This window comes from Mytilus edulis, chromosome 9, assembly GCF_963676685.1.
Source record: "Mytilus edulis chromosome 9, xbMytEdul2.2, whole genome shotgun sequence".
Taxonomy (NCBI): Eukaryota; Metazoa; Mollusca; class Bivalvia; order Mytilida; family Mytilidae; genus Mytilus; species Mytilus edulis.
Window position 1 is genome coordinate 51,295,185 of NC_092352.1, and position 15,909 is coordinate 51,311,093.

Genomic DNA, 15,909 nt, shown 5'->3' on the forward strand with positions numbered 1-15,909 from the left:
ACAAAACATTCATATCTAGCATATGCAAGTGTTATTTTGATACATTTTAATATATTTTCATGTCTTTTGACTTAAAAACCCCTAATAACATGGTTTTGGATGTTTTTTTGATAATGACCCATATACACTAGACTCAAGCTGGCAGCCAATTTTAGCAGCCACTCAAGATAGCAGCCACTTTTTTCCAGCAACCAATTTTGATGATATGTCTAAAAACTATACGACATGTATGATAAATTTGTTAACATGGGTACTCCTTCTGTTTTTGTTGGGTTTTTTGTTTGTCTCTACCATCAGACTTTAAAAATCAACCCAACCAAATGTTTGTCTATCTTAGACTCGTGCTGCCGTGAACAACCCATCTGGAGAAAACTTAACAATTGAAACATTTTGTTCTTATTAAAAGAGAAATATATTTCAAATAATTCAAATGTTTCACCAAAGTTCATACTGATCAAAGTAAAAAATCTGAAAATAACAATTTTAAGTGATTATTATTTCATTAGTTAAGTAAAAATCTCAAAATAAAACATTTGTTTTAAAGTACATATTTGTACATTGTGGCTATACAAATTCACTGCAACAAGGAACATTCTAATATACATGTAAGACACTTTAATATATTAAGATCATGATATTCAGAAATAGAGCAGTGCTGTACTACTTCATTGATTGCCAAGGTTAACAGGGGCAGAAATAGATGGTTTTTCAGGTACCCCCCCCCCCCTTTGATTAAAACATTTGGTTGATTAACTAAGGAATCACTGAAGCATGAATAAAGCGGCCCCCTCTTATGAAAATTTCTGGATCCGTCACTGCTCGATGTATAAAATTTAAAACTTCATACCTTCCCGCATAACCTCCAGCCCATTTAGAAATATACAGCTCCTACATGTCCTATGTCATAAATATATATAAATTTACCTTTTGTTTCCACAGGTAAAAGAGTAGAGTAAAGATAGTGGTGTAAATGTCATCTGGTACTTTCCCTTCGTCGCTAGGCCCTAGTGCAATCTCTGCTTCAAAATCTAAAGTTATTTAATGAAATATGTTATATCTATTTTAAAGAAATAAAATTATCTGCCCTTCATATTTTAAATGGTTTTATTTTTTGAAATACACACTTAATGCTTTTTTATACTTTAATCTAAAAATTTGAAGTTATTTCATGTACTTAGGAAAATAATTTCTATTCATACCAAAAAACAAAAAAATCTGCAACGTGCCCAACACAGACGCTCAGAAAGAATATCCATTTAATTATAATTTCAACCAGATAAATATTCTAAAGAGAACGTGTCAACAAAAAGAAAAAATACACCATTACATATATTCGTTTATCTTGATCTCACCTACCTAAATACTAAATTTATTTACAGATTTTTACCATTCTGATATAATTTAATTTTGGATGTAACGCGTCTTTTGATTGGCTGACGTCGTTTTTTTTTTTTTTATCAGCCCATAGACATAATTTTGTCATGTGACCGTGACGTCATCAATGTTTTTTCATGGTTTACTCCCGTTTAAAATGGAATTTCGAATGAAATTATAAGAAATAACTGTAATATTTTTTCTGACTATTCGAAATAACATAAACTAGAGGCTCTCAAGAGCCTGTGTCGCTCACCTTGGTCTATGTGCATATTAACAACGGACACAGATAAATTCATGACAAAATGGTGTTTTGGTGATGGTAATGTGTTTGTAGATCTTTCTTTACTGAACATTCTTGTTGCTACAATTATCTCTATCTATAATGAACTTGGCCCAGTAATTACAGTGGAAAATATTTCCCAAAAATTTACAAAAATTAACAAAAAGTTATGAAAATTGTTAACAACTGACTATGAAGGGCAATAACTCCTTAAGGGGTCAATTGAAAATTTTGGTCATGTTGACTTATTTGTAAATCTTATTTTGCTGAAAATTATTGCTGTTTACAGTTTATCTCTCTCTATAATAATATTCAAGATAATAACCAAAATCTGCAAAATTTCCTTAAAATTACTAATTCGGGGGCAGCAACCCAACAACTGGTTGTCTGATTTGTCTGAAAATTTCAGGGCAGATAGATCTTGACCTGATAAACAATTTAACCCCTGTCAAATTTGCTCTAAATGCTTTGGTTTCAGAGATATAAGCCAAAATCTACATTTCACCCCTATGTTCCATTTTTAGCCATGGCGGCCATCTTGGTTGGTTGGCCAGGTCACGCCACACATTTTTTAAACTACATACTCCAATAATGATTGTGGCCAAGTTTGGTTAAATTTGGCCCAGTAGTTTCAAAGGAGAAGATTTTTGTAAAAGATTACAAAAATTTACGAAAAATTGGTCAACATTGACTATAAAGGGCAATAACTCCTTAAGGGGTCAACTGATAATTTTGGTCATATTGACTTATTTGTAGATCTTACTTTGCTGAACATTATTGCTGTTTACAGTTTATCTCTTTCTATAATAATATTCAAGATAATAACCAAAATCTGCAAAATTTCCTTCAAATTACTTATTTCGGGGCAGCAACCCAACAACCGGTTGTCCGATTCATTTGAAAGTTTCAGGGCAGATAGATTTTCACTTGATGAACAATTTTACCCCTGTCAGATTTGCTCTAAATGCTTTGGTTTCAGAGATATTAGCCAAAATCTACATTTCACCCCTATGTTTCTATTTTTAGCCATGGCGGCCATCTTGGTTGGTTGGCCGGGTCACGCCACATAGTTTTTAAACTAAATACCCCAAAGATGATTGTGGCCAAGATTGGAATAATTTGGCTAAGCAGTTTCAGAGGAGAAGATTTTTGTAATAGATAACTAAGATTTACGAAAAATGGTTAGAAATTGACTATAAAGGACAATAACTCCTAAACGGGTCAACTGACCATTTCGGTCATTTGACTTATTTGTAAATCTTACTTTGCTGAACATTATTGCTGTTTACAGTTTATCTCTATCTCTAATAATATTCAAGATAATAACCCAAAAACGGTATAATTTCCTTAAAATTGCCAATTCCAGGACAGCAACCCAACAACGGGTTGTCCGATTCGTCTGCAAATTTCAGGGCAGATAGATCTTGACCTAATAAACAATTTTACCCTGTCAGATTTGCTCTAAATGCTTTGGTTTCAGAGTTATAAGCCAAAAACTACATTTTACCCCTATGTTCTATTTTTAGCCATGGCGGCCATCTTGGTTGGTTGGCCGGGTCACGCCACACATTTTTTAAACTAGATACCCCAATGATGATTGTGGCCAAGTTTGGTTTAATTTGGCCCAGTAGTTTCAGAGGAGAAGATTTTTGTAAAAGCTAACGACGACGGACGACGACGACGGACGCCGGACGCAAAGTGATGGGAAAAGCTCACTTGGCCCTCTGGGCCAGGTGAGCTAAAAATGTGGTGCACACTGTAAAATGACCCACTATGAGAAAAAATATTACAGTCATTCCTTAATTGTTCAGAAATAGTCACATTTTAAACTAAATTTTACAAGGTTGATCCTAAATGGCAGGTAAAATATGATACTGACCTTGATTTTTTACATTGTGTGATGTCACCTTATGAACTTACTTCATGATATTGTTATAAGATTTGCGAAATTGTACATGTTTATGATCAATTTATTAAAAAAAACAAGAGGCTGTCACAACGACAGCAGACCGGATTCATTAACATTTATTTGTGTTCTGCCAATATCACAAGAACCATAAGTGATGAACCGTGAAAGTGAAAATCGTCAATATCAAATTTGACCTCCATTTTGTCATCAGTATCAACATATTAAAATTTGAAGAGCTTAGGTTGAATGGTTCATGAGTAAATGCAACAACATGAATGGAAACGCCATTTTTCGATCTTTCAAGAACCATAACTCCTGAACGGTAAAAGTCAAAATCAACATTATTGAACTTGACCTCCATTTTGTCATCAGTAACAGCATATTAAAATTTGAAAAGCTTTAGTTCAACAGTTCATGAGTAAATGCACGGACACGACTGGAAAAGCCATTTTTCAATCTTTCAAGAACCATAACTCCTAAACGGTAAAAGTCAAAATCTTCATTATTGAACTTGACCTCCATTTTGTCATCAGTAACACCATATTAAAATTTGGTTGAATATTTCATGCGTAAATGCACGGACACGACTGGAAATGCCAATTTTCAATCTTTCAAGAACCATAACTCCTGAACGGTAAAAGTCGAAATTGTCGTTATTGAACTTGACCTTCATTTTGTTGTCAGTAACAACATATTAAAATTTTAAAAGCTTTGGTTGAATGGTTCATGAGTAAATGCACGGACAACATTTAGTTGCCGCCCGCCCGACCGCCCGCCCGGCCGCCCTACCGCCCGACCGCCGTACATCCCCAAATCAATAACCGACATTTTTGTCACAAAAATCCGGTTAAAAATGTAATTTGGAAAATTTCAAATGCATACATGTATTTACATGTAAGCAATATAAAAAACAAATTCAAAATAATTGAAATTACGACACATTTGTTTTTGTCATGGTTGTTGTTCAAGATAAAATATGAAATCTATAATAATGAACATATTTCAACAAATAAAATGATTTTAAAAGGAAACTGTAATGGGCAGACAATTTTAATGTGTTTTCGGAATTTGATAATATATCAATTGTAGCCTTTGCTATGTTTGAAGGAGGTCAATAATTTACATTTTAAGATGTATTGACTGAGGATAACATTTTTCTTAAGATACAGTAACATGTTTTAAAAGATTTTACCTGGAACATGAACTATACAATAAGAGTGATCTAGGTCTACTGTTCCCTGATCAGCTGATTTTCCTGAAATAATGAAATGCTTTATTATATGAAACATTACACATGTATACAAAAAATTGACAGCTTATCATTTTGATAGACTTTTTTTTAACTTCACGCAATACATGTAACTACATGTAATATCTTACATGAAAATAGGGAAATGTTGTGGAGTTAAATATGTTCACAACAGTCTGTACTCTTAGCCACTTGTCCGACGACGCAGACCAGCAACATTTTATTTAGACTAGTAAGTTGTTGTTAAAGTTTATTTAGAAACATATGAAAAATGTGGGAATATTGGTCTTTGGACTAGATCAGATAAGAATTTGATGCAGACTACATACACCACATGCATAAGATATTTCTAACACACTGTACATGTATATTTTCTGTTTGTGAATACTATATTCGGACAAACTGGTAGGTATATATAAATGTATCTCAATTTTAGTTTTATTTGTGTATGTCTTTGGGCGGGTTGAACTGCCTTTAGCATTAGTCATCCCAAATATTGTGATTAAGCATTGTGGCATGACAGTTTTTATTTTTTTTAGTCTGCAGCTACACAAATGTTAGTCCAAATAAGTATGACGTCTTGAAAGGCTATTATATATTTTTTCTTTGACGCAATAATTATGACGTCTTGAAAGGCTATTATATTTTTTTTTTTCTTTGAGTAAGGCGTCACAAATGTATGCTATTTCAGTCAATATTCATTGGCCTTACAGCCTTGTACTTATAAATTGATGTTTTTATACGATTGTATTTTGAACAGTTAAATGTATAAAATATAAAACTGTTTTTGGATAGCTCCTATATAATTTCTCACAGCATTTCCTAGTATCATGAGTTCTTAAACATGTATAAATGCAGCACCTGAATGTTTAAGTAAAAAGTGTCATTGGGATATATGTCAATCATTTCAAATTTTAAACAAAGTAATATTTAAACATTATGAACCTTTATGAATAAAATACAAGCATTATATTACATTTTATATACATTTCGTACCTGGTTTTTTCACCTTCCTACACACAAGGCTGGGACGGTCTATTGGTGCCCTTCTTTTCCGGTTCTGCAGCATTAAATTTTCCTTCTGAGCTTCACAGGCGCCTGCAGGAATAGGATCCGGATACTCCTCAGTCGGACCGTTTCCCCTTACAAAGTGAAGTGAGCAGATGTAGCTATATTTCGTCACTTTTTCAACGTTCAGGTCAGGTCGTCCGCAGGCTCTTATCCATCTTTCACACTTCACTCTATTCCGTAATGTCTTTGTGAACGAAATAAAGTGCACATCCTTCTCTGCGAGTCTCTCTGGATACCTACTGTCACTCTTACAAACCCCGTACATGCAATTCTTGTTCACCATCGTCAATCTAAAATGCGTTTGTTTACCCTGGTTACAATGGCAGATTTAGAAATTCTGCCCGCCTTTTTGTACAGTCAATATAGATTTCGAAATTCCGAAGTTACATACTTCCGGTATGACAAATCACCAAACCATGTGGAAGTGGTCCAAAAATTGTTTAAAGGGTAAACATTTGTCAAGGGACTGTAAAAAAAGCTTAAATGTGTACTTTAGAAAATTGTAGCTCTAAACATCTAATTTTAATGCATAGTTTGGGTAAAATTAACAACACTGATCACACGGCTACAAAGGTAAGCATCAATTGTTCATCTGCTGGAACAGTTATTAAGAATTGTCTAGGAATTATACCCGTCGAGGTTAAAGGGTCAAATGGGAAAACTTGCTAAACTTATGCCTTGATTAATGATTGAGCGGATAAAATGTTATGTGACGAGTGCATAATACATATGCTAAATGTAAAAAGGGAAAGTAGACCGGTTACCTTTAAAATGACAACAGCAACACAACGAGTCCGCCATGAAGGTCATGAGGTTGACTTACATGTATAATAAGTTGGCAGCAACTCTTCAATAAACCATACTAAGGTATGGTCTGTTAAAAATCTACCGATATCGACACACTCCGCAAATAATAAAGATATTAAAAGTATGAAATACTTGTCAGATTTGCATATACTAGATATAAGCAGCAATAAAGTTCTTCTTCTCATAGCACCGATACACCAAAGCACACATTCCCATAGAAGTGCATTCAGGAAGCAGAAATGAGCCATATGCCGTACGAACACGCTTAGGATGGATCGTGAGAGGTCCCATTAGCAATGCACGCACCAATTGTAATTAACATCAATTTTAAGCATGCAGATAATTTATTTTTGCAGCAGCAGTTACAGCGGGTTTGGACCACTGGTTCTCTCGATCAGCCTATCACGGATAAAGTATGCAGGTCTTTGGAGGATAAACGCGCCTTGAAAATAATGGAGTCGACAATAGCCTTTGAAGATCCGTGGCGGGATGTAAAACTGCCGAATAATTTGCCTTTAGCACACGCTCAATTTAACTAATTAAACCGCAAATTGTCACATGATCCAAAGCTGCATGAGATGTATACAGCAACGGTAAGTGATTATATACAAAAGGGACATGCAAAGTTAGTTACCAATTTAAGTAATGAGTCAAGTCGCATATAGTACCTTCCTCAACACCCTGTAGCAAATGAACATAAACCCAGAAAGGTGAGAATAGTCTTTGACTGTGCAGCCAAATTTAAAGATGTTTCGTTAAATTGCCGATTGTAACAAGGTCCTGACCATATGAACAGTTTGTTAGGAGTTCTAATAAGATGTAGACAATACCACATTGTATTAGCTGCTGATATCGAGGCTATGTTTCATCAAGTCCGCGTGAAAGACGCTGACTGTGACGCTTTACGATTTTCATGGTGGTCAAATGGAAACTTAAAAGTACAGCCAAAATGTTACCAGATGCAGGTTCATCTGTTTGGTGCAGCATCATTGCCTAGTTGTGCAGCATACGCATTGAAAGAGATTTAGAGGTAGCATCAACCGTAGAGAGAAACTTTTATGTAGACGACCTCTTGAAATCAGTGGACACGGAAGAAAAATCCGTTCAGCTTGCAACGGATTTACGAGAAATTACGAAACGTGATGGATTCCGATTAACGAATTGATTAAATAACAGTAAGCTCGTAATAAACGAAATGCCGAATTTGGAACGAGCACCTTCAGTTGAAATTTTTAAGTCGAACACAGCTTTGCCGACCGATCGCGCACTAAGCGTAGTATGGGATGTAAATGATGATAAGAACTTATAAATTAATGAACTTTTTAGTTTTTAATTTACCGATTATTTTTGATGCGTGAAAGAAAGTGATTCATTTTGTTTGTTTAGTATTATGTGTTTAGTGTTTTATATTTTTACTTACAATGAATGTTAATGTGTATTTGTATTTTATTGTAGAGAATCGTGTGTTACGATATTTACAGTATATGAATCCAAAATTATATGTAGTTTTCATGAATAAAGATAGTTACATGTACATAGTTTAACTGCATAGTTGACTTTATCGCCTTATTTAATGTAATCCGTACAGGGTCCACTTATCATCCGAAGTATAACGCGATATATGGTATACAATAAGCACACGAAAAAAAACGGTTTAAAAGATCCTACCACGAACGCTTTTGTTATTCAATACTAGAAGCGCCCAAAAGAGTTGCACAAAAGAAAACTAAAAAGAAAGTTCAAGTTACTACAGACGTTTTGATATAACTTTGTGATACGTTCAAGGTTTGTTCTGATCTACTTGTGTCAAGAGATTCGACTATGATGCTACTTTGTTTTGCAGTTTCCTTATAGATACGATGAACTTAGATCTTTGCGTTTTCGTGTCATCGATATACAAGATTCTTTTCTGATTTTACATATAACTAAGAGCAAAGCAATGAAGTGATAATATCAAAAAGTTCTACAATCGCATGTCCCTATAATATGTTAGTTAAATACACACTTTTGTCTTACTTTAATACCCTCAACTTTTAGGTTTATAGTTTCATATCAAGGATTGTGTACCCTTTCTTTGTATATTTCTATTACGTTAGACTGCCTGTCGGCAAATATAAAGTTGTGTTTTATTTTATTGATGTAATACTGGTATTTTCCCGCGGTTCGTGTAGAAAAGCGGGAAACTATTGTAATGTCGTTACATTTTCAAAAATATTCATAAGCTTAAGGCATGACAAAATTGATCAATCAGAAAGTCGAATTGTGTGTTACGATATATTGGTGTTTTTCAAGCGCTTTACTTTGTAGCCGTCGTTAAACATATTAAGCTCCTTTTTCTAATTGCTGATTGCAATTAAAGTTGCTTTTCTGATTTTCTACATATATAATAACGTATTTGCTAATTAAAGGTGTGGTCCGACACTTTTATCCTGAGATAGGCTCGACCATTGGCATCGGATAGAGGTTTCCATTCATATTCACATACAAATATATTGATTGTTGGTTTTTCCTGGACGGCCATGATTGGTAAAAATTGAGATATTTAAGCGAGTACACTGTTGATACATTAGTATTTAAAATATTGTATAAATGTCTAATATTTGTAAAATTTGTAATTCTGGAAATTATTTGAGTACAAAATTAAACACGGCGTCTATCACGTTCGATGGGCTGTCGGCAAATTTAAATTTGTGTTTGAGTTATATATTTAGTCATGGGGTATAGGTAATACGTAATTAGCCTGGCATCCTGACCCAGTCATACATCGTCGACTGTAAGTGTTTAGCAATCAATGAGCCAGCATCCTAGGCTAATAAGTAATGAGCTAGTTAGAACTCCGGAATGTAATTAACGCACCTTCCGAGACAGAGATGCATCATTTAATTTTCTTTGAAGTCGGCCGCGTTTCCATTCCTTTTAAATATACAATTCCTTGGTTAAATATATACTTCTAGCCTTGCGTTCGTACTGTGTACATCAAATTTATTTTAAGTGCCAGTTCCTCAAAATGGATCCCATGGACATTGAAACTAACGTAAAGGGGATAGTTGGAGAAGGAATTTAAAGTTCTCAAAATGATTGTTTTAGCAAGTCAGTTGGAATATTCCCTTCAAGATTGCAGGCATTGGGCAACCAACAAAAAGACCGTTCGGGTGCGCAGATGTGTTAACTTCAAAGTGACATTTTAACGGCAGATACCTACAAATTCAAAAAAAAGAACTGTGAAGACCAGTCAAAGTTCAACCAGAAGATGAACGCGTTACTCAAGGAAGCAGAATCCTGTTTAAATTCTTCAGTTGACAAGTTCGCTCAAGCTAAAAAGATAATTAGTGCAGGTATAGATCTCTAAGCTTATCGTCAAAAACTAGTTAAAATGGCTGATTCGTCTGAACATGGCTGGAGAGTAGTTCAGGAATACACTTAAAACCCACTGGCCAATGATTTGGAAGACGACAGGAAGATTATGAGGGCAACATCGCGTGCAGAGAGAAAAGCGAAGGTAGAAAAAATCCAGAAAGAAGCGTTCGACTCCATATTCTAGACCTTCAACTTCAGCTTATAATGGTAACAACAGTGGCGGCTCTAAGTCAGCTAGGAGGCCAAGAGTGTGTTATAACTATTATAAACCAGGTCATTGGTAGTTTAAATGCCCAGAAAATAATAATAAGTTTAGAACTTATAGTAATTTATTGTCATATAATTCTTATATGATTTGCATATCTATAAATACTTGAATTGGATTGGTCAATTAGAATTTTTCTCTAAGTTTACACTTCGATAAACCATGTTTCCGAAACTACTTTTGTAATCTATTCATGCGCGATACACAAGCTTGCAGTGATCCTGGGATTTTCAGCAAATTGAGATTAAAAAGCATTTGCATAACAGTTGTGACTATTCTAGTGCATGTATAACAAAAGAAATAAATTTATTGCACTAAAGCTTCGAAAATGTACAAAAATTAAATTTAATAAAAATCCGCGAAATTTCATGAAGGATTTGGCGAATTTACGTCATGGCAAAACACGACGTCATACGAATGAGAATTTTCAAGGGAAAGATTATTTCGTTACGTGTACGCTTCAAATTCGGATAAAATTTAATTAAAATGAAGTTTTTGAGGTAGGTGCTGTTTCATTTAAGATTCATTGTAAGATTCACGTTGTATTTATCGGACATTTATGGTTTTTAGAAAGTCAAGATGGCGGCGTACTCCTTAGTTAATACTTGCCATTGTGCTTTTGATGGTAAATATATATAGTAGCCATCAACAGCAAAAATGTTTGGCTGAAGAATTATAATGATTAAACACATTTTTTCTAAAGGTTATTGATGTGTAAACCGGGGCTCTTACTCACAAACTCAACATAAAAGTCCTTCGGATTTTTATTCAGTTTGTGAGTTAATCGCCCCGGTTTACACATCAATAACCCCTAGAAAAAATGTGTTTAATCCTATAATAATGATGCTTATAGAAAAAATAATTCTTTACCTTATTTCAGTGATGAAGGTTTAATATTGAAAACAACTCATTTTAAAAACAAAGCTCACTTACTAGACCCCGCTAATGATATTATTTGGTAACTCAACCGTGGGGAATGTGTAGATCAATTGTCAATACACCCAGTCAATTGATCAGTCCTGAAGGTAAACTCAGATCATCGATACACAAATGGGAACAAGCGGGTGCGACTCATTATACTTAACAGGTAATAGAAAAAGGTTACGGTATACCTTTTAAAGATCTTACAGAAAATGTATTTTTGTGAAATAACAAATCTTCGAGAGACAATGGGAAATTGTTGCAAGCGAGATATCTAAACCATTAGAAAAAGGTTGTATTTCAAAGGTTGATAATAAATTAAACCATTCGTTATTAATCCGCTTACGGTAGCCTTTTATTGATTACAAAAGCCAAGATTATTGTTAGAATGCTGGCACATTTACAATTGCATACACCAATTTAAATTTAAATTTGAAGTTGCATCCTTGGCAAGAGAATTATTTGAAAAGGGTGATTATATATTTAGATATGATTTGAAAAGTGCATATGATCATATTGAAATAAGGGAGGAGCGCAAGTAATATTTAGGTTTCAGTTGGGTTACTGACGGAGTGGTTAACTATTTTGTTTTCAATTTTCATCCTTAATGTAGTAATGCAAGTGCAGGAAATATTTTAACAAAAGTTTTGAAAGAGGGGGTTAAGTACTGGAGAAAACAGGGATTAAAGATAAGTATGTATCTTGATGACGGTTTGGGTGGAGCTAGTGATTTAATTTCTTCTTAAAAATTTAAGGCTAGTGATTATATCAGAAAGAGTTTGTCTGATTTTGGTTTTCTTATAACTGAGGATAAATATATTTGGTATCAACAACAAAATTTGATTTGGATAGGTTTAGTGTGGGCTATTTATTTAGGAAAAATTAAGATTACTCAAGAGCGAGTGGATAAGTTGTTATTAAGTATTGTAAAAAATTCTTGACGGTGTTAGTAAAGCAAAACTTTTATACAGAGCAAAACTGGTTGCTTGTACTGTCGGACAAATTATCTCAATGCAAGTAGTTTTTGGAAGTCTGGTAATATTAAGGACAAGGGAATTATACCAGTGTATAGTTCTTAGAGCCAGTTGGAAGTCACTGGTTGCTTTGACAGCTCCAGCTGTTGGTGAGCGTAGATTTTGGTCAAATTTAGTAAATGATATGCATTAAATGGGTGTGAATCTGCATGAGTCAGATTTATATGATCTTAAGGCTTATACGGATGCCTCATAGATTGGTTTTGAGGAATTTGTAGTCCCTGCTATTGATAGCAATAGTGCTGAGTCGGTCTGTGACTCTAGCGATGTTCAGATGAACAGTTGTCTGATAACGCTCAGTAATAGTTTGCACACTGTAGTGGGTAGTTGGGAAGATCATGAGAGGATCAAGAGTTCTACATGGCGTGAACTTGAGGCAGTCAATAGAACAGTTAAAAGTTCTCTGCACTTGCGAAAAACCACATTACAAATCAATACAGATAATAAAAATGTAACTAGATTAGTGAAAAACTGGAGTAGGAAAACAGATCAAAGTTTTAGCATGTGAATTGCACACATTATGCTTTGAAAATAATTGTAAGATTACGACACAATGGATATTTAGAGACCAAAATAAAATGGCAGACAATCTGAGTAGATACTCTGATTGTGAGCATTGCGGTATCAGTACTGAAGTTTTTAATAGCTTAGATATTATATGGGGTATTCATATAGTGGACAGATTTGCCACAGACTATAACAATAAATGTACAAGATTTAATTTCAAATTTTTGTGTAATTGTACAGAAGCAGTAGATGCTTTCAAATAAAAATGGAAAGGTGAAAATAATTGGGTCGTCCCACCGCCTAATTTGGTTTGTAAAGTTATTAGAAAATTTTTGGAAGACGAAGCAAACGGCACTTTAGTAGTTCCTTTTTGTAAATTTGCACCTTATTTTGGTTGTTATTGTATGAATCAAACGGGAATTTTTTACGTTTTATAAACAACAAAAAAATCTCGACAGAAAAGAATTCTGTTAGTACAAGAAGAGATAATAATGGTTTATTTGGGAAACAAGGAACATTAACGATGCTTGCATTTGAGATAAGATTTCATTGATGTGTTTTTATCTTTGGATCAGGCTTAAGCATCGAACAGTTTGTTTAATGAAGCTGTGGAGGACAGTGGAATTGAAGAGGGACATCCGTCAAATAATTCAGTGAAGAGTTTATCTACAATGTTACTAGATGCAAGTAGTGAAAGTACTGATAAAAAATATTATTACGGTTTTATGAAATGGAAAAGATTGTGTACAGAACATAGTTTGCTTTCTTTGCAAGCATCTCCAATTCATGTAGCTTTATATGTTGTACATTTATTAGGTAATGGTGGTACATATAGAACTGTTAGCACTGCTTTTTATTTCGTTAAGTGGGCTCACGAAATGTGTGGTCAGTTGGATCCAACTATCAACACATGTGTGCAAAATTTACCCGTGTCTGCTAAGCGAACTGCGATAACCCCTGTCAACAAGAAAGATCTAGTGTCTTAAGATATTTTAATTTATTTATGTATTATGTATCAATATTCCATTGATTTAACAGTTGTACGAGATCTCGTCATGATTTTGTTAAATTTTAGTGTTTTTCTTTGTTTTAGTGAATTGAGTCAATTGAAATGCAATGATGTCACAATTAAAGAAAGTTATTTGATACGTAAAATTAGGAAGAGTAAGACCGAACAATATAGAGCGGGAGATGAGGTGTTGGTATCCAAGGGGCAGTCTTTAGCTTGTCCTTATTCTATGTTTTTAGGATATCTTGGTTTGGCGAAAACAGACATATATTTATTTCGTCTTTTGTATAGATCTTAAGCGCTAAATGTGGTTTGATTAAGGTTAATAGGCCTATAGGTATACCGCTGAAAGAGAATGTATAATAAAGCGTTTGAAAATGATCACCCCAGAGCTTAATCTCGGTTTACATTTTTTAAAGTCAGGAGGTGCCACTTCGGCGGCAAATGCAGGTGTTAATGACAGATGTTGGAAAAGACACGTAAGGTGGAAGAGTGATTTCAGTAAGGTTTGGTTATGTAGCAGATTGTGTTCCTAACCGATTACAAGTTCCAGAGCTTTGGGTTTATAAATTTTCATTGTGTTCAATTTTTTGTCCGCTGTTTAGCTGTCATGTATTTGAAGTTTGCTTCGTACTTTACTGTGATTAAACCATTTGTCAGATGTTTTCTTTATATTCTATCTTTGTTGTTCTATATACTCAGCGAGCTAGTCAACAAACTTAAGTTTGTAGTTGAGTTATTTTTCTAAGATGCTAAGGTACATAAGTATAGAGAAGACTAGATACTTCCCGCGGCAAGCAGTAAAGCGGGAATTTATTGTCTTCCCGGTGAGGTATTTCCGAGGCGTATGAATTTTTGGCGCCAAAATTGTAGTGGTGAATAGATAGTTATAAGAGAATCACTTCCAGTCTTACTTTCAAACTATCTACATCATTTTTTTTCATAATCATAAAGAATGCTCAATTTGACCAATGTTCATGGTCTGTTATATATGATTTATATACATTTGTATATATGGAATGATTTATTACACTAATTCTTATATTCTGAACTCTTTATATAATATTCTTTTATCCTCATCAAATTTAACTAGTTCTTGTGCAGACAAAGAGTTAGAAATAAAATTTTTAGCATGGGTGTACTGATGAAAATTCGACATTTTTTTAAAATGACCCATATATAATATAATATTATATACAACTCGTCTAAACATCAACCCAACAATGTTAGATCTGTAAATTTGCTTTCGCAATTTTTTCGTTCTTCCCTCGCCGGGATTCGAACCCATGCTACTGAGATATCGTGACACCAAATCGCCTGCACTCTAGCCGTCCCGCTAGACCACACGATAACCTAGGCTTCATAAAAATGAAGCTTTCGGTGGCCGGGTGTTACCTTTCCACGTCGTCAGTTTTAATCTAGCGGCGTACTACAGTACATGATATATAAGGCATAGAGCTATATATATATACATCTTGCAAGATCTTTTTACAGGTTCATAAACAATACATTGATTAATCTCATTCATTTGTTTCTGGAAATATTTGAACTTGTTTCCTATGACACAGGGTCCGAGACCACAATTATTTCGTATTTCATTTCTATTAGAACATAATTAAAAAATTAAAAAATCCCACCTGCGCTTTCTCAACTTTACAGTGTGTTGTACTACTTTAATTTTGGGACAAATTATATCAAAATTATAGAAAACTTCATCGGCTCTAACTCAAAATATGGACATTTTTATGTTTAGGGCGTCTTGAAATCTTTTGACAGCTTCCGAAGTGCTAATTTTAACCTTTTCTCAGCTGGACCAAATCACTACTTTCTTTTAAAATTCAAATTCTGGACCCAAATTTTGTTCACCCCCCCCCCCCCCCCCCCCCACCCCTACTTGCAATTTGAGACATTAAACATGGAGAAATAAATTTGGAAGGGGTATAAAAATTAATGGCAAGTAACCCATTGTCAACACTAGGGACTATATTCGTATTGTGGTCTCAGACCTAATAGGATAGAAAGAGATGACCAATCTTAAAAAAAACTTGGTATGACCAAAGCTTAAAAAATTATAACGCTGCTTACAAAGTTTCATAACAATAGGATATATATCATAGACAATA